Source organism: Furipterus horrens, unplaced genomic scaffold, assembly GCF_987537825.1.
Source record: "Furipterus horrens unplaced genomic scaffold, mFurHor1.1.pri manual_scaffold_6, whole genome shotgun sequence".
Classification (NCBI taxonomy): Eukaryota; Metazoa; Chordata; class Mammalia; order Chiroptera; family Furipteridae; genus Furipterus; species Furipterus horrens.
In genome coordinates, this window is record NW_028327176.1 from 77,087,959 (window position 1) to 77,110,768 (window position 22,810).

The following is a 22,810-nucleotide window of genomic DNA, read 5'->3' on the forward strand; positions in this document are numbered from 1 at the left end:
TGTTAGGCAGCAGCCGTAGCAAACTCTTCAGTCTGTCTGGGGCTCAGCTCTGGCAGGATCCTGGCACCTGCCCTGAACTGTTTCTACTTTTGTGTAAGCACTTCACCATTTCCTAGGCAGGGGCAGCAAACCTCTGCCAGCCTCAGGCAGGAGCAGCTGGGCACACATCACAGGCCAAAGTGAGCTCAACTAAACCACAAGCCTCTTTTTTAAATTTGTTATCATATTCATAACAAATTAGATCACGTCTCTCACTTGCTCATAATTTTTCAATCACTTCTCAAATCAAAACACAATCTCAATGCTACATAACCTACAGAGCCCTACATGACCCAGGCCCAGGAACCTGACTTCATCTCCTCCTTTTCTCCCTCCCCATCTAGGATGCCGCAGTCACAATGCCCTTCCCCAACGGTGCCAAGCACTGCCTTGCCCCAGGTTTTTTTTACTTGCTGGTATCAGTCAGCCCTTCCCCCGCCCAAGAAAATCTCACACCTTCCCCCTCCTTCATTCACACCACATCTGAGAGCCACCCCATCCCAGCTAAAATTACACTGTCTACTCCTTACCCTGAATGACTTCTGTTCAAAGCACATATCTCACACATATACACACTCACAGTTACATATGAATCGGTGTTTGTCCCTCCCTGATAACATGTGAGCTCCAATTAAAGCAGAGACTTGCTCTTTTGTTCATTAAGATTTCCCCAGGACCTACAATAGTGAGTGGCACAGATAAGGTTCTAAGTAAGTATTTGTTGAAAATGAAGGCTCAAATTCTTTACAACTTTTTCTCTCTAATTCATATATCATTATCCATCACAAAGTAGTCTTACAGGATCCAAGTCTAATGTTCCCCTGTCCACAACTTAAACCTCATTTCAAAAACTTTCACTACACTTGCATTTTGTTACAGGAGAAAAGTGGGCGCTGGGAATCTGGCTGCCTGGGCTTGGATCCCAGCTCTGCCACATACAACATGCCCAGGCGAGAGATCACCTTCCTAGAGCTTCATCTTTAAAGAGAGGATAATAACAAGAACCTCTTAAGGCACTCATAAGGACTCAACAAGGCAATAAAAAGATTGACAGCTAGCACACATTGAGGAGCATACACCATGTGTATTTGCCTTGCTTCATGCTGTCCTGTCTTCACAACAGTCATATGACGTAGGCATGATTATTATTCCCGGTTACAGATGAAGTAACAAAGGAAAATCCAGAAAAGTACCCTAACTAAGGAGATACGGTTGCCAAGTCAGTTTCCTGTTGCTGCTGTAACAAATTACCCCAACCTGTTGTCTGAAAGCAACACAAATTTATCGTACAGTTCTGGGGGTCAGAAGTCTGAAATGGTGTCCCTAAGCTAAAGTTAGTGTCGGCAGGGCTCGTTCCTTCAGGAAAGAATTGGTTTTTGGCTTTTTGCAGCTTCCAGAGTCCTCCTATATTCTTTGGTTCATGTTCCTTTCCTCCATCTTCTAAGCCAGAGTTAACATCTTCAAATCTCTGACTCTGATTCTTCTGCCTCTTCTTTCCCATATAAGGAGCCTTGATTCCATGGGGCCCACCTGGATGATCCACGATAATCTCCCTAATCAAGACCCATAGTTTAATCACCTGCAAAATCCTCTCACAAATTCTGGGGATGAGGATGTGAACAGCTTTGGGAAGCCATTATTCTGCCTTCCATTCACTGAGAAGCAGACGTGGGATTAACTCAATTAAAATCTCCTGCCCACTGTACTACTGAGCACACAATACAGCCTTTTGTGTTTAGTAGATCTTTATTCCTTGGTTGTAATGAGGGGAAAATGAAAAGCTTGGATCTCAGATCTGGATTTTATATGGCACTAAACAGGATGATTTGTTCCCGTGTGCCCTGCAATGCATAGGATGCCAAAGAGTCACAGTTAACTCTAAAAATCACTTTATCTTAATGAGCTAAGTTTTAAAATATTCAGTCTCCCTTTATCCTCACCCATAGTATTGAATTTCAAGAAACCACAGGCATTCCATAAAAATAGGTTGCTAAGTGGAAATGAAAGCCCTGTTTGGAGGCCACGCTGCTCACAATGGGGGGGTCCCTGGGGAGAAGGTGCCAAGTGGCATCCCAGGGCAGTCCTGGCACCAGAATGCCCCACGGCAACCCAGCAGGCGGAGAAGAGTCCATTAACAGCCGAGAGGCACCAGGACACGCTGGGTGACTTCACTCAGGGTGCTGTAGTGAGATGTTTAGGGTCCAGTGGCACAGGGGACAGCGATGGGAGGCTGGGGAAACGCTGGCCAGCGGCAGGGCAGACTGATGCACCAGGAGCAAAGGAACTGGGCAGCGAGGCCACATGTCAGCCACAGCAGGTGCTGTTTAGCAGACATCCAAGTCATCTTGGTGACCTAGGACAATTTCAAGCTCTCAGGGCTAGAAAGGGCCTGAAGGCAGTTTTGGGGCCAGTGAGATCAGAGGAGACTAGGGTCACGGCTCAGCAAGACCCCCGACTCCCAAATTTGTGGCAGCTGAACTATGTCAGACTTCATCTTGAGTGGTACCAGGCTGGCCCTGTATATACACATATATTCTTCCCTAACTTTGGGATGCCTCAGGAAATACCAGGATGGAAAGCAAGTGAAAGGACTCAGTCCCTAGGGTCCGGCGGAATCTTTAAGTGGGCTCCTGGACCACAGGAACCAGGCACATGGCATGATCCCAAGTATCAGGGGGAGGTATCCAGTCACACCATTCCAACCCTTTCCTAAATGCCTACTTCACAGTGTTAGAAATGAGTGAGTAAACATACAGGCTGTATGTTTTTATGACAAAGTGATAATCATAATAATACAGATCGGGTGCCATAGATATTTTCCTCAATTATCCATACTTAGGGTGACCATAGAATTTACAGTCAAAACTGGGGCACTTTGACAGGCAAAGAGAATGTTTTCAATAAGTGCGCTGGGTCAACAGCAGAAATGGGCAGGTCCGGGGCCCCCTGCCTGGGGAGGGTCCCGTCTCTGACCCCCAAGGCTCCTTGTTTCACATGCACCAAGGGCCCTGTGGAGCTGCCTTGGCTGGAAACATACACATTTAGAGGGATTTTTCAACCCCCATAAGCTTCCTGCAACCTCAGACATTTTTATTCCTTTCACAAGAAAGATTTTTAAAAAACCTGAAGTATAGTTTTCTATAACATACATCTAGAACGCGACCCCCTTACACTGGCCACTATGTTAAAATCAAATGTGTTTTTTCTCTTCAAGAGACTATTATTTGAGTTTCAAGGCTTCACCTCGTAGCTTGATTTTCTTTTGTGACGTTTTCCTAAATTGAGGTGCCTTTCTTCACTGCTGTCTCTCCACAAGGAACCATGAGTTCACAAAAAGCTTCCCTCTGGCCTGAGTTTGGCCTAAATGCAAGTTTTACAAACTAGGGTCCAGTTTCGTAGCTCTGCATGAGCCAAGAAAACCATTTAGTGTGTTGAGACACACATATCTTTAACAATAAAATGCAATAAGCTAGAATAGAAAAAAATAGAATAAAAAAGAACAGACTATACCTCACATAGTAAGGATAAGAATTATTTCATAACAATATTTCCCCAGCACTACAGGAGAGGCTGCAGGTAAAAATGTCCTTCCTGGTGTGGGCTGTTGTCAGAGCTGAAGGTCCACTGCTGTGACCATTTTTCTGGTTCCCTTTTTTCTTTTGCCTGGATCCTCACAGGGCCAAGGGCAGCTCACTCACTCCCATGAGCTCTCAGACATCCTTGTCTCTCTGCAGATGGCCTAGTTTGATACTTTAGGCTGGAGGCAATGAAATGGTTTCCTATTTGATCAGTTCTATAGACATGAGTCTTCATGGAAAAAGCAAAGGAAACAAAACAAAACAAAAACCTGGAGGTTCACCAAAAAGTGAAAGGGCCCTATGAGCAGAACTCTGAGAAGCTAAAAAGCAACATGGCTAATTATTAGGAACTCCACACCTCTTCTGCACGTCCGCCACCCAGCATTGTCTGTGCCCAAGTGTGCAACTGCAGATTGTTTGTGTGTACGTGTTCTAATTCAACCCCCTTATGTGCCAAAAAACAGGTAAAACATTCCACAGCCTGAGGGCCTGGCCCCTTCCTCATTTTATTAGGGTCTCTGCAGCAGCCTCTTCCTGTAATTTGCAGAAGGGCTGGGGGTGGTTACCTGGTTATCCGCACATCAAAGGCTGCCTTTTATGACCAATGGCTAGGGGAAGGGAGAAGAGGGGACCCTGGTACCAAGCAAAAGGGAACCACCCTAGGCAGGATGTCTGGAAGGAGTGTTAAAGCCAACTGCATAGGTATTTTAATAGACATGCTGTTTCCATTTTTTGCCATGTGTTTTCCATTCTCCTTTGGTTATTTTTGACTTGAATTATGGAGCTCTGCTTCTTGGTTAAAGTAACTTAGAAGCAATTGTTTTTCTACATCAAAAACACATACTAACATTTTGGGTGGGGCTGGGATGATGGTAAGGGGCTGAGACAGAAAGTACATTGCCTTTTAGGAAGCTGGGTATTTTTCTCTTCCCTCTTCCTTATGAGAGTATAGAACCTATGGTTCCAAGGGCCCAGGGCATCTTGACAAATGCAGATGGCAGAACATAGGGTCCACTGTGGATAGGCACCCCCATAGGATGATGAAATGGTATGGCCATTACGCCGTCAGAGAGGAAGCAGACACCTTTCACCAGACAGGCAAGATGCAGAGATAAATGGTCTTCCTGCTCCAACAATGTGGTGGACTCATCTCGGTATTCAAACAGGTACTTCCTCTCTTTGTACCACAATCTCCTCTCCTCTAAAATGCAGATAATTATATTTGTAAAGGGTTATTGTTTATGAAATCTGCTTCTGAAATCTTCAAGTGGCTTCCAAATAATTGAAAGTTGAACTACAGTTTGCAATCACTCGAAAAGCTGCACTTAGCAGCCCCTACCTCATTCAATACTATTGGCCACTACTTCTTGAAATATTTTAGTCACTGTCCTCCTGGTTCCCTCATCCCTGGTCTTTGTAGATACTTTCTTCTCTACCTGCCCTAAACTCTTAAAGGCTCCTGGAACTTGATCTTTGACCCAGTCCTCACAATCCCCATCCCCCTTGGGTTATTTACTCACTCTATTGGTTTTTGCTGTTGTTTTTAAACTACTATTTCACTAGTGAACACTTGCAGCGATATCGCCAACTCTAACATCCTCCACCTTGTTCATACAAGTTTGGGAAATTTTTCTATTTGGATTGCCTTCCTGAAAACACTGCAGTTTCAATAGGTCAAAACTGAAATCATCCTCCACCATAAAATTGTTTTTTCTGTTTTCCTGATGATGATACCTGTCATTTATTTAAGCCAAAGAAATTATTTTAGATGCATCCTCAGGATCCAATCATCTGTCATAATGTCTACTGATTTTATGTATTTAAAACTCTTGAAACTGACACTCTCTCCCCACTTCTACCACTGCTGCCCTCATTCATAATCTGTCTTCCTTTAAGAGGTACAGGGCAGCAGCCTCCATCACAGGCTGAGTTTCCTAGGAGTGAAGTCTGTGTTTTATTGAGGAAGTTCCCCAATAGGCAGTGGGGAAGCGAAGAAGCTCTGCAAGAACTTGGTTTCAGGCCAAGTCCCAGCCTCAGCCAGACCCCGTGGGTTTGATCTGACTAAGGAAGGGAACTAGACTTTCACATTCCCAGACCTGCCAGTGATTGTTTCGGCCACCCCAGGAGAAGGAGTGACACAGCTCCAATGGCCCATAGGCAGGCAACACAGAGACCGTGAAAGAGCACTGGCAGAATCTCCTGTGTTCCTAAATGAGCCCCTGGTAGATTTCTATACTTGAGTCCAAGTCATCCACCAAAATCAGAGAACTAGCCAAGTCAGTCTTCCACTTATGCCCCTTCAGTGACTCCCAATCTCCTAGCTGCACTTTGTGGAAAGTGGCCTTCTTCCCCATCTTTGTGTATCAGAGTTAGAAATGGAGAGGAGAGTCTATGGTAAAATACAACATCCTCTCCTGAAGATTCATGCTGCATACTGGTTTATTAAAGGCTCTCAAAAGTCCTGTAGTAAAGAAACCTGCTAACATGTTTAACTTGGGAATTACCAGCCCTATTTGATTTTACACTTGAGTGCTTGCTTGTGTGCGTCATGTGTGAGGCACCCCTTCCACACTACTGTCTGCAGACCTGAGTGGGAGATGCTGGCCTGTAGGATAAAACTCCTTAGTGTGACCTGTAAGGTTTTTTACAGTTTGGTCCCACCTCCTCTCAGCCTCATGTCTGGCTGGTAATGCTGAACCGTATGCAAGACTCGATTCAGGCCTTGACATGTCACAAGGGCCTCTGTGTCCCATTCACGCTGTCCAACTGGCCACCACTTAATGTTTCTGTCAAGGCTCAGTCCCAGTGATATCTCTTCTAGGAAAAGCCTTCCTAGGACCTTGCATTAATTAGAGTTCTCTAGAGAAATAAAACCAATGGTGTGTGTGTGTGTGTGTGAGAGAGAGAGAGAGAGAGAGAGATTTATTATAAGGAGTTAGCTTGTGTGTAGTCAGGTAGTCAGGCAGAAAGAACTCTTTTTTTATTCCAGGGAGGGTCAGTGTTTTTTTCTATTCAGGCCCGCAGTTGATCAGATGGATCCACCCTCATTAGGGAGAGCAATCTGCTTTACTCAGTAAAGCAGAATCGGTATTCACATGCCAATCACATTCAGAAACACACTTGCAAAAATGCCCCAGATAATGATTGACCAAACATCTGAGCACATAAAATTAACCATCAAGGACCCTAGGGTTGGGCTGAGTGCTTTCCTTTGCTGCTATCACTTTCTAGACATACACTTTCCATATCTTTTTTTTAAAAACCATCTTAACCATTTTATAATGTACATTTCAGTAGGCTGGGGCTGGAACTTGACCTGAAACCATGTCCTTGCTTAGCTTTCTCTCCTTCCCTGTCCTGTTTCCCTATTTCCAACACTGTTAGGTAACAGATCTCCAGAACATTTTCATATTGAAAAACTGAAACCCCTATACCCATCGAACATTAACTCCCCATTCCCTCCTCGCCCACCCCTTGGCAACTACCATTCCACTTTGTGTTTCTATGAATTTGACTACTCTGAGTACCTCATGTAAGTGGAATCATACAGTATTTGCCTTTTTGTGACTGTCTTATTTTACTTAGTATAATGTCCTCAAGGTTCGTCCATGTTGTAGCAAGTGTAAAAACTTCCTTCCTTCTTAAGACTGAATAATATTGCACTGCATGTATAGACCACATTGTGTTCATTCAACCATCGATGGACATGGGCTACTTTCATGGCTATTGTGAATAATGTTGCTGTGAACATGCAAGTGCAAATATTTCTTTGAGACTCTGCTTTCAATTCTTTTGGATATGAGTAAATATACCCAGAGTAGGATATGCTTTCCATAGCTGAGCCCTGACCAGATCTTACTGGGCTCTCATATTTACGAACTGGCTCCCTCCCTCCTAGTCATGCTAGACTTTACCTTTTGGAAGGGATGGGCTGAGTTTTCTTTATCTGTGCAGAATTGTGAGGATGAATCACTTAGTAAATAGCAAGCTCCTGAACAATAATATCTTCCTGCCCACCCTCCTCAATCCAATTGCTATGAGAAGGACGTCAGATGAGCTTTTATTGTCAAAATAGCCCTAAGTTTCAGGATCTGCTATGAATTCTTTATTTTAAAGATTAGGATTTTTGAGTGAGTAGGGAAAAAGAATTCTAAGTCTAACTAAGAATAAGAAACAAGGGCTATTAAGCTGAGCTTGAAAATAATAAGAAAAAAATGTACATTATACTTTGCTTTATTTAAAAGTTTACTCTAAATGTGACAGCATTGATCTTTGATAATACTCTTTCTAGAGTTATAATTTGTTTCTCTCTTTTTTTAAAGTATATTTTATTGACCATATTGTTACAATAGTTCCAATTTTTTCCCCTTTGCTCCTCTCCGCCCAGCACCCCCCCTCCCCAACAATCCCCTTCTCAAGTTCATGCCCATGGGTCGTACATACAAGCTCTCCCGTCTCACCCTTTCATATATTCTTCTTCTTTTTTTAAAAAATAATTAATTAATTAGTTAAATATTTTATTTTATTTTTTTAAAATATATTTTATTGATTATATTGTTGCAATAGTTCCAATTTTTTCCCCTTTGCTCCCCTCCCCAAGTCCATGCCCATGGGTCGTACATACAAGCTCTCCTGCCTCACCCTTTCATATATTTTTCTTCTTCTTTTTTAAAAATAATTAATTAGTTAAATATTTTAACAATAAAAAATAACAATCCCTCCCTCTCAGACTTAAGACCCTTTACAATCTTATAAAGGGCAATGGGTGAAGGTCTCGAGCTCCTCTAGTTGCTTCAAGCTGGACATGGTCGTCGTCCTACCTACCCTTGGGTCAAGAAATCCCTAATAAGAGTGGGGGTGTGGAGGGGAGGGTGGCCCTCCCACAAGGGGAAGGATCATGCAGACTCCAGGTTGGTTGGCTGTCTCTGGACAACGGCATGCTTGGTTTAACAGGCTGGCATCCTTGTTGTATTCTGGGGGCAACAGGGTTAAAGGACATCATTCAATCTGTAACCACTAGATGACAAAAGACAGGTATTAATTTTTCAATGTCCCACATTAGGGAAAAGAAGGGCTTCTTTGGAGGAAGGTATGCCAGGTACATCTCACCTGTCCAAAACCCTTTTGCCCATTATACTTAGTTTGGACTGAGGGAAATATTTTAGGTTTCCCCTCTCTCAGGCCTCTGGGCTCTTTCTGTCCAAGCCATTAGGATAGAAAAGAGAAACCAGTTTTAAAGTGAAGCTCACAGACCACCCCGTTCTTCACCAACCCAGCCACTTAGTTCAGCCAAACCATTGAGTCTCAGGAGGCAGCGATGCAGACAGGATTAAGTGAGGCCTATACGTACAGACAATCACTCAGGTACTGTTTCTCTTTTTTAAAGTTACATTTTAAAACTTTAACACAAAGATAATACTGGGAAATTATGTTAATGTCCTTTAATTTTGCCTACAGTTTAAAATATAGTGGGTGTCAATCTGCCTTAATTCTAAGATCAGTGTTATTAACTGAGATAAAAACAAATGAGTCTCATTACCTAAATTGACAATGGTACTGTACATGTGTGTGCACAGAGGCCCATTTGAAATTCTTTCCTGTTGGTTCATATTACTGCTCCCCTCCCTTTAATTTAATGAGGATTTGATTCAGGGCCAAAGGGGTGAACATTTTGTAAGCAATGAAATAAAACTTGAAATCTTAAAATAAAAACCTTTTATGTACTAGACCCTTGAAATCTTACCTGAGCTTTGTTTAATAGGCAGTGTGTGGCTTCCTGAAATAACTAAGCATATTTCTATCACATGACTTTTCTACATGCTTGAAGCCTCACTGCTGCCACCTGCATTCGACTTGGGAGCGCTGTTCACTTCTCTCCAATAGAGAGAAGTTACTCATTTCACTGCTCCTCATTTTGGCCTTGCTGCATTTCTTTCCACTTATGTGGACCCCTCTGGCTGCCAGCATGATAGAAACACAAGCTCATACAAGATGTGCATACCACACACTTCCCTCTGGTTTTCTGTGCCAAGAAATCCTTCTGGTCTGAGCAAGACAATCTGAAATGTTGATTTGGACACCACCAACAACCAGTGGTGTAATATATGACACATTTGCCAGAGATTAGCAGTCAGAATGACTTCAAAAGCAACACTGTAATAAACCTGCTGGCAGGTAGCTTACTGACATTCAGAGAATCTCTAGCAGAGGCACTCAGTTAAAATAGGCTGTAGCCCCTGGCCTGGACTCATGCAGATTAACCGTCACCTTAACCTTCTCCTCTCCATCTGCCAGGAGACCAGCCTGGCCCCCGCAGACATAGAGAAAATAATTAATTTTGCAGCTATTTGGGGTTATTTTTCTCATCAGGGCACATGTCTGGTTATTGTCAGAACCATGAAAAGAGGCAGACAAGCCAGGCTTCTAGAAGGTGAAGGAGTTGCCAGTAAAACTAGCCTGGGTTCCAGACTTGCCAGGTCTTCTTCCAGCTGGCAAGCTGATTCCTTCTGGGAGGAAAAAGTCATATGTGCAGCCCGGCTCTCCTGCATTCCACCCTTGGCATGAGAACTCGACTCCGGGTCCTGCCTCCCAAATCACAGCCTCTGCTTCCAGCTTCACCAGGGGGTAGATGGTAATCTTGGGGTTCCTCCCCCAGCTTAATAACCGGGCCAGGGTTCCTGGTATTCCTTGCCCTCTGGAATGCCTCTCTGTCCTGGTTAACTCTGCCACAGGCCCTTGTGGTAGCAAGCAGGCAGGAGTCGGCTTGTTCTCCTGGCTTGGGCCCTGGGGAAGGCTGGGCCAGGAGGTGGCTTGTTACTAACACAGTTCATGTTTTTCCGTCTGACCCACACAAGCAGCTCTGGGACTCCAGGGCAGTCAGGGATGAACCTGAAATGGCTCCAGGATGGATTTCATGTCACTTCTGCCTCTTCTTTCTGGGACCAAGTACCTTGGTAGGCATTTAAACAATGTTACATTATTTAATATATGTCATACACAGGACTCTTCATAACAGTAGACCAAAAGGTTAGTCCTCAGCACAATAACAACACAATTAACAACTCTATTAAACAAAAATGTAAAATTTAGCATTACTTGGGGACTGGTCTTCTAAGCTGGTAAATGCCCTCTACATTTCTCGTACTTTGCTGGCTTGCTGAGCTATAATGTCATGGCCCCTCTTGAAATAGCTGAAGCTAAGTGGGAGAGTTTGGGGATAACTTCAGCTTTTGCCTCTAAAACCATTTCTGACTTCTAGGTGAATAGTATCCAGTGCTTTATTTGCCCCTATAAATTAACCAGCCAAGTACCGCCTCCTTGCACATTTCTGAAATGGAAGCTTCCTTTTCCTTCCTCTCACCGTGTTAGTCTTTCCTATTTCTCCTACAGACGGCCTCCTCTTGTTCTCTCTGGAACATTCTTTGCAGCAGGCCTGTGCGGCTCCTTCTCTATGTCCCAAAGCCTTGTGGCACATAGACATTTACCACTGCTGGGCCCAGCCCCTCCCAGCCTTCCCTGCCACAACAGGGAGGCGTTTTGCCCTGGGGATGCCACAGGCTCCCCAGGTGCCCCTCCCCTGTCACTACTCTTCCCCTGGCAACATGTTGCATTGGAAGCTCCTCTTAAACCACCTTTCCTCCTGAGGTTTCAGACAAAAAGGGGAAGAAATTAATCTTCCAAGACTGAGTCTAAATCCATATCCAACTCACCTTTCTATACAAAAGAAATGCCACCATATCAGCAGTCAAAAGAAAAAAGAGAAAGAAAAAATTTGTTGTAATAGTGGTGATGATTGAATGCTCCTCTAAACTTCTCATTCCATAATCAGGGATGTCAAGACACTGTCCTCTATCTGTTTGGTTGTGCCTCTTGCACATGAGCAAGGGAGACCTGTCCAAAACATCGGATTTCTCACTGCAAACCCAGCGGGCTGTGTAAAAGTGGGCTTCTCATAAGAGAAAGGGCTGGTTCCAGTCTTGGTTGGGAAGTGTTCTAAAATGGCCTGTTGATGGTTAAGTCAAAACTAGAACTACATGGTTTGTAAAGCCCCGCAGATATCTCCGTGAGTGTGAATGCCAAAAGTCAAAAAAAGTATAAGCTTATGAATCCTATCTACCTTTGGGAATGTTTATACATCAACAATCTGAGTGAATGAAGGAAATAGACCAGTTTTTCTTTCTGAGTGATTTCACCTTCTAAAAGGTATGGTTGGAGGGAGATTAGCTATGCGCTTTGGTCTGGGCCCATCTCTGCAGACTGTTTATCAAAAGCAGCTTCAAGGGTAGGGGGCCCCTCTTCCAAACTACAGCAGCGTTGTTATTGCTAAATAGGCAACAGCAAGTAGACCTGCTCCACAAATGGCCCACAATACATGCTCGCGCCCCTATAGAGGAGAGAACCTTTACAAATTTCTATGGGAGACAGGAGTTTTTATATATATATTCCCATTGGTATAGATAAAAAAAAAATTTAAAGCATTTGATAAAAAATCAAGCATGCCCCAAGTGTTATTTAAAGACCTGAAGAGTGTAGACTTCAAGGAAGTCCCTCAATGAGCAGCAGTCTTAGTGGTTGCGTAAGACCCAGGCAGAACGCAGCAGCAGGAGCAGGTCAGGAGAAGCAGCCCCACTTCATGAAGATCTAGACTCTTGGAGATAGAAGTACTATCCCAAGAACTTCCCCATGCTGACCCCTGCAGCTGCATTTTCAGCTTCTTAACCTCTGATGTCATCTAGAAGGACAGGCCCTTCTGTTTTGCTTTAATTCAGGTTGATTGCAAATTGGATCTCAGTGCAAAGCCCAGATAGCTGAATTGTCCAAATAGGCAATGGGTTGGGTTTTTTTGGTTCAGGTAGGCCCATATGAGCCTTGTATGGCTAACCTATGTTGGTTTAGGCATTAAAAAACAAACTGGAATTGAATTCAGTAAATGTTGACCAAGTTGCAAATTGCAGAAATATAGAAATGAAGGTCTCAATCCTTGCCCATAGGGGTCACACTCATTGTTGTAAAGAAGGGAATGAAGCGATAGTAGGGAATGATAAAAAATGACGCTATTGATGGGTTCTCTGCACAGCCTTCCTAGGGGAGACACTTTATCTGTGTTTTAAATAATAAAAAGGAACTTGCCAGGCAGAACAGAGTGAAATAAGGAATCTTCCTACCCCATTCCCCCTGCATCCTCTCCCCTTCCCCTGGCTGTAGGTGGAGCATATGGGAACAAAGAGAATGAGACAGAAGTTCTCAAAGACCTCCTAGCTTAGGATCACAGTTCCTGGCCCTCCTGATATGATAACTTTCCAAACATACTCTTAGAAAAAGAAAACCTCTCAAGAATGTCTCTCATCTGCTTTTAATATGACCTGGAAATTCAAGGGACCAATTGAGACACAGGGAAATAGACACTCCACACTAAGAGATGGGAGTGAGAACTGAATCTATACTATGGTAACAAGGCCAGGGAACTAGGCTACAATAAGGCCATCTTCAAGATGAAAATATAATTTCAAGTTGTTGAAGTGAAGGCAAAAGAGAAAAGAAAGAAAAAGGAAAAGATATCTCAAATTAAGAACACTTAGGTAACTATTGTTAGGTATCCAAAAATCATTTGCCACTGGAGCTCCCTCCATCCTTGTGGGGAGGCTCATGACTAATCTGGAACTGTTATAGAGTAATTGCTCACCATCTCTCACTGTGCATACATTTCCAAAAATATCGTGCAGTTAGGATGGCCCAGAATTTAAAAACATATTGGGGGGTGGGGGGAGAGTAGTACTACCAGTATACACTGAGGTCAGTTATTTTAGAAAACCTTTTCCTGATATTTCAACAGTTACCATTGCAATGATGCAGAAAGACACTTGACTGCTCCAGAAAGCTCTGTCATGACTCTCAGGTCCAATGTTACTTTCTGAAACAAGTAAAAGATACCCCTTAACTTGTTTTTTGGAAGAACATAAAGCAACATATAATACAGCTTTTCATTTCACACCAGTCCACACACATGATGAAGAATCAGCCACAGAAGACATTCTAGAAAATGTTCAATTATTTATTAAACATGAAAATGACTTGGGGAAAATTAAATTATTTGAAATAACCCTTTAAGATAAGAAGAGAGGTAGTACATCCTTTGTCTCACAGGTGAGATGGGCAGGGCACACACACTGCTCCATAGGGGACCTGGGGGCCAATCTCCAGCCCTTCCTGCTAGGGGCTGGCCCATGGCTCTTCCTAGCTAGACCAGTGGTTTTTCTGTTAATGACCCTGATCAAAGCAGAAATCATACAAAAGGACTTTGATGGTGGGAGAAAGAGCTTGCAATTTTAAAGTTGAAGTATCAACTCATAAAGTTAATTCACTAAGAATTTCTGGATTTCAGTGTGGTTTAAAATTAACATTCTGAAAAAACAAGTGAGGCATGAAAATCTCCCATTTTGAGATGCCAGGAAGAACTGTCAGAGGCCACATGTGAAATAGCTTCAGGTAACCTTCTCTCCTAATTGGGGGTGGGGGAGAAGAAGAAGAAAGAAGAAGAAGAAGAAGAAGAAGAAGAAGAAGAAGAAGAAGAAGAAGAAGGAGAAGGAGAAGGAGAAGGAGAAGGAGAAGGAGAAGGAGAAGGAGAAGGAGAAGGAGGAGAAGAGGAAGAAGAAGAAAGAAAGAAAGAAGGAAGAAGAAGGAGGAGAAGGAGAAGAAGAATGTGAAATAAAAAAGAGCTTCGGGTATTTTAGGGAAGCAAACAGGGTTCATTCAAAATAAGATTCTGACAGGTCTGCACAGACCTTAGTAACACTTCTTTTAAATGGATTTTGGAATAGCTGATAGAGGTGAAAAAACTGCTGGCAAGCACAAAAGTGGACAGAGTACTGAAGGAAAGGACTGAAAAGGACAAAAAATCTCAAATAAGAAGCAAACTTTTTCTGGGTCCACATAAACAGTGTTCATCTAAAACAGTCTAGCATCATTGGCTGACTCACAACTGATCGCAACTGCAGTGTGAACGGTTTCACTTTATTGGTCATTAGGCTGCCAATTTTTGAGAAACTTTCTTAATGAGTTTTCAAAGTCACATGGAAACTTGTATCAAATGCGCCAAATAAGATTAACCAATGATGGCAAACCCAGACTCATGGAGTTGTCTATTGATTTGGCTCAGAGTCAGACATATTTTCAGACTTTAAACACTGACATTTTGCATCCTTTAAATCAGTTTGTGAAAGAAAAGAAAGTGAAGAAATGAGATATGGAAACTTTGTCTTAAGGAAGAGCCAAGCATTTTCCCTCCTAAGCACAGCATGGTAATAGGGGAAGGGAAGGAAAAGGGTTTGCCTTTGTAGAGGGCTAAATTTTTCCTGAAAGTCTAACAGGCAAGAAACCAACAGCTGGGTCCTAGTAGAATGTAGCTGTAACCAGACCAAGGTGGTTGGCACAGGCAGGTGACTATCCTGCCTGCAGAGTCATCTTCCGTAGAGGTTTTCCTGCTTCGTTCAGGAAGGTAATGCTTTTAGGAAAAGTGAGTCCAGGTGTCTGAGCCTCCACACTGGGGTCTGGTGCTGTGTCATGGGGAAGTTCCCAAAGATCTGCCTCCTGACCCCATTCTCCCCCAAGGAGCGTGAGGAGAATTCACCCTTTGACCACAGGCTTTTATGATCTGAGACACTTACTCGCCCTCCAATCATCTGAGACAATTAAGAATGATTACCTCGGAATCAAGGGCAAATCATCCACTAGTTTCCTGCTAAGGGTTTGAGTGGGTGGAATTGCCTGTGAGAAATCCCATCTTCAATGGAATAAAAGTGCTCTAAAAATCTTCATTGAAATGGTCAGTTAGGGTAACTAAGGAAGGTCTGGTACCCTCTCCCCCTTGGCCCTGTGTTTTCATGGGTTTCCCTTTCTTCCTCGTGATGGTCAGGTCTCCTAGAGCTGGTGCTGTGGGTCTTGGCTTACTGGCCCCACTGGTCTACCTGACCACCCACCACCTGGTCTACAATCCTTGGCCATTTCTGGAAACTCTGCCTAAGCTCTGGGGCCTCTTCATGGAGAGAATTAACTTTCAGCATTTGTGTCACTGAGACATAGGCTGGAACTTTTTATCTTGTAAATTTTCTACCTTACAGAATAAGTAGTACTTGCTATTGGATTCAGAGTTCCTGAGTCTGGTTTATGTTTATTCTATCTCTGTTCCCACTCCCTCCTCCCATAGAAATGGACATCTCCTAGGTTTCAGGTAAATTACTGAGTCCAGAGCTGGAATCCCTAGAGGGCATTTTACCCAGAAGCAGTCAGTCATCAGAACTACCTTGAGGGCTTGTTGAAACACACAGTTGGGCCCAAGAATGTTTACTCCTAACAAGTTCCCTAGTGATCCTGCTGGGCTGGTCCCAGATCACACTTTGAGAACCACTGGCCTACACCATAAATTCTCCCCTTTCTTTCTTCCCTTCCTAGATATGCCTCACCCTGAAACCTCCACATCAAGAGAGGAAGAAGTTAGGGCCTTGTTGGCTGGTGAAACAATTACAGGAGAGCTGAAATAAATAGAGGAACTTGAATAACCTATTAGAATTGCTACTGACCCCTTTCCCAGAAAATACAATTTTGGGGGGTGGGGGGTGTTCCAGAGGGAACAGGCTCTGAGGCAGAAACCGCCATTCTTTTTTTTCTTTTTTAATAATTTATTTATTTATTTATTTATTTTGTTTATTTTTAGAGAGAGGGGAAAGGAGAAAGAGAGGGAGAGAAACATCACTGTGTGGTTGCCTCTCACTCATGCCCACAACTGGGGACCTGATGTGCAACCTAGTCATGTGCCCTGACTGGGAATCGAACCAGCGACACTTGGCTCACAGGCCGACGCTTAATCCACTGAGCCACAGCAGCCAGGGCCCAAAATACAATTTCTTAATTTTTCCCTTCATCAATTAGCCTTTTATAGTATCTATAGCAAAGAATTTTTACTTCAAAAAGGCAATCTTTTATCTTTAGAATAGCACCTAAATCTAATACTCCCTTCTGATGAGAATTAAGTATGTTTTCTTTTTTAAATTGAGATATAAATAATTGAAATACATTATATTAGTTTCAGGTGTACAACATCATGACTCCATATTTATATACACTACAAAGTGATCACCACTATAAATCTAGTTAACATCCATCATATTGCTACAATTTTTTTCTTATGAGAAATTTTAAGATCTGCTCTCTTGACAACTTTCAAAGATACAATACGGTATTGACTATAGTCACCATGCTGTACATTACACCCCCAGTACTTATTTATCTTGTAACTGGAAGTTTGTACCTTTTCACCTCCTTCATGTTTCCCTCTTATTCTGGATTCATCTGTCCTTTACCATCAAATAACTGAGGGCCTACTTTATGCCAAGAACTAATAGTGATTAAGCGGTTTATATTCATTATGTGAAAGGATCATCAAACAATTTTGCATTGTATACGTTATTAGCTCTTTTGACATATGAGCAAGCTGAGGGTCTTGTGGTTGCCCCAGACCACAGAGCTAGTCATAAGTATTATAGGGATTCAAATCCAGGGCTGATCCCATAGATCAAGCTGTACTGCTTCAGATTGTGTTATATTTTCTATAATATTCTATCTGTTATACAGTAATATAATCAATTACAAAATGAGTGACTAGTTACATTTTAAACAATTCTTCTGCAATTCACCCATTCATTCATTATCTATATTTATTAAGCACTACTGTTAGGTCTGGGGAATACAATGGTGTACAAGATAGAAACTTTCAAAATACATTTTACCAGAATGTTCTGTAAAAATTTATTTTTTGATAGTTTGTGCTCTGATTAAAATTGTTCAGAAAAGTACATATATCATTAAGGCCAGAATTGCATTCTTCCTTCCTCTGCTTCTAGTACCTCCCATTGACATTCTATAAATTCAGTTTAATATTTGTTTCATATTTTTCTTAAAGAAAGTGCATGTGTTGTGTTTTTAAAATATTTTTATTTTTTGAATGGATAATATTGATATAACTCAACATTTAAAAGACACAAAGGCTGCATAGTAAAAATTAACCTTGTTTTCACACAATACTCCTAGTCTCCCCAATATCAGTCCAGAGGCAACCACATTAAATGTGTATATTGTCTTCCTCCCTTCCATTTTATTAGCACAAATAGTTGTTACTATCTACAAAGCATTCTCTACTTTTCATTGCTATATCTTGAAGATCATGTGAAATCAATCAATATAGCTACCTTACTCTTTAACAGATGTACATCGTCAGGTAGTCTTGCTCAGAACGATAACCCAGAGACCACTCTAGGATTAAACACCAGGTTTATTGAAGGGAAAAAGGGGGGGAAGCGAGAATAGAGAGAAGAGAAAACTCCTGCACCAACTCGAGAGCCTGTAGGAGCAAGGGGAAGTGGGAAAATTGATTTCTCACCCACCTTATGGACCCATAGAGGAAAACAAAGAGAGAGCGCGAGTGGAGACCCAGTCATCCAAGTGGCCCATAAGAACCGCCTGCTGAGGTTTTGCAGGCGCTATCTCCACACTTTGTCAAATACACATTTCCGTTAGGGTGAGTTTACCCATCACCACATTCAACGGGTCATTTACATCTCCCTGCTTTTTCCCCACCCAGGCCAGTCAACATATTGGGCTAGGTCCATCAACATTTCTTCTGGGAATAAGTAAAGTCCATTTTCATTTCCTATGGGAGGGGCTAGGACCGGGTTGATTTGCATACAGTTTATTTACATACATCAAAAGTTCAGGCGGGCAGTACAGCTGCCTCCATGTTCTGACACACATAGAAATAACTTTAAAATGTACGTTATGATATTTAACTAGGCCCTGTTAATGGACATATAACATGGTCCAGTATTTTACTATTACAAACAACTCCATAATGACTCCTCTCATACGAATATCAATTTACACATGAGCAAGTCAATCTGTAAGATAATTTCCTGTAAAGGGAAATGCTGGGTTAAGGGAAAATGGTATGTGTATTTATAATATTTTAAATGTTCATTATGGCATTTCCCAAGCCTTAGAAGGAGCTAGACTAGTATAATGAACCCCACATATCTGTCACCCAGCTTCAATGGTTACGATTAATCCATAGCGGATACTCTCTATATATACGTTGTGTGTGTATCTCATCCATCCCCTGGAACTCAAATTATTTTGAAACAACCCCAGACCTAATGTTACTTTATTGGTGAATATTTTGGTAATACTTCTACAAAGTAAGAACTTCAAAAATGTGTTCTGTAACTTCATTATCAACCTAAAATAAATTAATAATAGTTTATTAATTTATTAATGCCAAATTGTTTCATGAAAATTTATTTTTTAAATAGACTGTTCTTTGATACAAAACCTAACTTAGGTCCATGCATTCACTGGAGTTGGTTAGTCTTTTTTAAACCTTTTGGTTTCCTAGTTCATCTCTCTCCTTTCTTTCTTCTATGACATTTTTGTAGAAACTGGATAAATTTGATTTCACAGTCTGGATTTTGTTAATTACATCCTCATACGTTCATTTAATATGTTTTTCTATGCTTTAGATCAAAGGTGAAATATAAAATTAAATTGCAGAATTTCTTAAAACAATAATAAAGAAAATACAACAAAGCAGAATCTGTATGGCATATTAAAGCAGTTATTAGAAGATTTATAGAGCTAAATAACTATATTCATAAAAAATAAAATGAAAACAAATGATTAAAAACACATTTGAGAAAACTAAATAAAATAAAATAGAGTTAGCCAAAAGGAAAAATATTTCAATCATTTTTAAACTTTTTTTTGACTCATCATTTGAGAATTAGATCATTTTGTAATTTTCAACTATATAGACAGCAACAAATCTAGATATTGTCAGAGAGAAACGCTTTTCTACACGCACTTTGTTCTGAATTTCAAGATACTGTCCTGCCTTGATTGTCAATGGGAATTCAGATTAGAAGACCGTACTTCCCATCTTGGTGAGAAGCTGAGGGGTTCCGGAAAGGAAAGGCAGAGGGATGCCTGGATTCCCCACATCCAGTTGTCTGGGTTTATGTCTTAGCCCTCTGGAGGGCACTGGAGTGACCCATGCGGTGAGGGGCATTTCATGTCCTGTGGGATCCTTGCATGCTTTTGCCATCTGATAGACTCCGGTCAGATCTCCACTGGCATAATGATTGCCCCCAGGCTGTGGGCAAATCTCTCTGATATGGTCCTCAGCATAAAACCCCTTGTCTCAAAAGGGTGAGAATCAAACAGGATACCACAGAGAGCTAGTGCTAGTAAGTGGGAGCTAATATGATGGCTCTCACGTTCTGTGATTGCACGGAGCCCCATTGCGTGTCAACCAAGAGGGAACAATCAAGTAGCTTTTCCTTCTGAGGCCCACTTAATGTTAAACACAATACGTCTGCTCACAGTATTGCTACTATGCCTTCTTTGTCCATCAGGCTCGCCTTCCACCTGCGCCTGCACACGGATGCTGACCCCCTGCTTGAGAACTAACATTTCTTTCCGGATGCTCCCTTTCCCGGGCATGGGACTCGGCCTGTGCCCTCTCTCCTGCCACTGCCCTCCGTGTGTGGGTGAGTGCGTCAGACAGAGGGCTGGGCTTTGGGTGTGGGAGGCATCTCTCCACCTCCCTTTTGTTTACCTCGTGCAGAAAGGACAACAGAACGTTGAAAGTGCCCCCTCGCCCCTGGAGTGTTGGGGGTTGGACTGGCTCCTGTCCCTTCTCCAGCGAAACAAAGAACGTGGCATTATGCATTCTTTTGGGCCATCAGCTGGGTTTACTTCGTGACAGAGAGGTGTCTGCAGGGTAAGACTGAAAACAGCCCACCGTGCACACACATCTCAGGCGCATTAAACACCCCCCGCCCCCGCCCTCGAAAGACCAGATAAGTGGCCCCGTTGCATCCTTCCCGCCCCTCGCCGCGCCTTCTCGGGCTTCGGCCTGCCCCTCGTTCCAGGAACCCAGCAGACCCCTGCCACTGTGCCCTGGGGTCCCTCACCCCAAACTCGACCCTGTGAGCCAACGATGGGCAAAAAGCTCCGCGTTACCCAGTGAACTACAGACCCCGAGGCAACGAAGGGAAAGTCCAGGGCTAACAAAGAGTCGGAATCCGCGCCCCCGCAGTCCTCGGCTGGCGCGGCGCGGCGACCAGGAGGGCAAGGGCGCTCGCCCCGGCTCCCCCGCACCCGCTGCCAGCGCGCCCGGCCCGCGCCGCCGGCGTCCCGTAGGCGTGCGTCCTTCTCCTTATTTGGTCAAATGACACGAGGGGTTCGCCAGGGCGGGAGGCTGCACTCCCGTCAGCAGGCTGCGGAGCCGCATCCCTGAGCAGCCTTCCCGCCGCCCGGGACCGTCCTCCTGCCCCGTCCGGGAGCGCCCGCCAGCCGCGCGGTGAGTGCCACCATCCTGGCCGCCGGGGGGGGAGGCGGGCTCCGCCCGCACAGCTTGGGGACTGGGAGGCTAAGCCGTAGGAGAGACCGGGGGAGAGAGGTGCCAAGCCGTGGGAGAGACCCCCGGGGTAGGGGAGCCCCGCGGCGGAGGAGACATGGGGAGAAGGAAGCTGAACCGTGGCAGGGAGGCCGCGGGGGCTACTATAGGCCGGAGGGACCCCCGCCCCATCCTCGGAGGGAGGTCCGCGGGCCGCGTCCAGCCCAAAGGGGTCACCGTTGGGTAGCGAGCAGGGGCTGTGCCACCCACGGGCGAGCCCTGGGCAAAGGTTAGTCGCGGGTCCCAGCGTGCGGAGGTGATCGTCCCCCCACCCTGAAGGCCTTGACCCTGGCCCCCATCTGTCTGTGTCGGGCGTCCGAACCCTTCCTTTTAGTAGGAAGAAGTGGACCTTGCAGTGTAGCCTCAGGCATTAACTCGTGCAGAAATTAAAAAACTAAACCACTGCGTTTAACAAAATGGGCTGCTTTAAACGAAAAAATATCTCTCAAGTTGCACTTGTGTGATATCTCAGCCTGACATTGTTGACAGAGATCGTTAAATGTTGTTTCCCATTTTAAATGAAGAGCAATCACATTTACCTTCAAATCCCAACTTGGATTTCCTTCCCAAGGAGTGGAGCCCAGGTTAAATGAAAGGCACACAGCTGCCTTCTGTGGCTGCAACATCCCTGCATTTACCTTGGGACATGAATCCCAGTTTGGGCTTATAAACAGGAGACAGTGTACAAAACCCAAGGCCAGATCCTTTTGGCGCCTTTGGCCCGGCCTCTGCTTAGCTGTGTTTTGCAGTAATATGTTAGAGGGAAGACTTCGCTATCCTGAAGGGGATTTAGACCAAAAACATTGGACGCAAGTCTTCGAAGTACAGGGACTTGTGGTTGGACAATTAAACTTCCATAAAACCAAACTTAATGAAGAACATTTATTATGTAAAGTGTTTTTCACCATGTTTTCCAGATTTAGCTCTTCCTGAATTGTTAAGGGATGCCAATGAAGGTATAGAATTGGGTTTCCATGGTGTTTATTAGTCCGTCATGCTTTAAAATGCTTTCACTCAGCAGCATGTTGATAAGGGATAAATTGGCTTACTGAGAACCAGGCATTGTTCTAGGCACTCATGTTCACAGTCTCATTTAATACCCACAAATATGCCAGAAGGCAGGTGTGGTGGGCTAGTGGGCGTGCATCACTGGAGCTAGGCTGCCTGAGTTCATGTCTGTCCCTCATCCATGAGCTGTGCAACCTGAGCTAAGTCACCAGATCTTGCCATGCCTTAGTTTCCTCAAGTGGAAAACAGAGATATGGCAGTGTCTTTCTTGCAGGGTTGTTATCAAGCCTACACATTATACACAGTGTATACATACTTGATATTGTCCTCATTTTTACAGAAAAACTGAAGCACAGAGAGATTAAAATAACTTTTGCTGAAGGTTTTCCTGAATGGTGGTCCTGAGATCTGGCCCCAGACAGCTTAACTCCAGAGCCTGAGTTTTAACCACTAAACTGTTGAGGGCACACCTGAATATTTCATTGCATACTTTGACCCTAGATCGCTTGTTGAGTCACTTCCAGTATTGAAAGAAATATGACTTGCAAACTAAAATGCCCATTAGGATATTGAAAAAAGCTAGACTGGGACTCAAGAGGCCTGGGTTTTATTCCTGCTGGCACCAAGGGTCAGTTGCCCAGCCTCTGAGACTCAGGTTGCCTCATTTGTCAGCAAGGAGCGCTAG

General features: G+C 43.5%; 1 protein-coding gene across 4 annotated transcripts in view; it reads left to right on the plus strand.

The window, feature by feature from the left end:
• The window catches only part of FHL2 (four and a half LIM domains 2), a 68,637-nt gene that overhangs the window by 10,921 nt on the left and 34,906 nt on the right, over positions 1-22,810 (plus strand). The window contains exons 2-3 of one of the 4 annotated variants that reach the window (XM_090281866.1): positions 20,072-20,206; positions 20,284-20,439. The exons of 1 other annotated variant lie outside the window; for it this stretch is intronic. The gene's annotated coding sequence lies outside the window, so the exon portion shown is untranslated. Of the gene's footprint in view, positions 1-20,071; positions 20,207-20,283; positions 20,440-20,901; positions 21,022-22,810 lie in introns of those variants that run through there. 2 more of the 4 variants (XM_090281865.1, XM_090281867.1) reach the window with 2 other exon arrangements.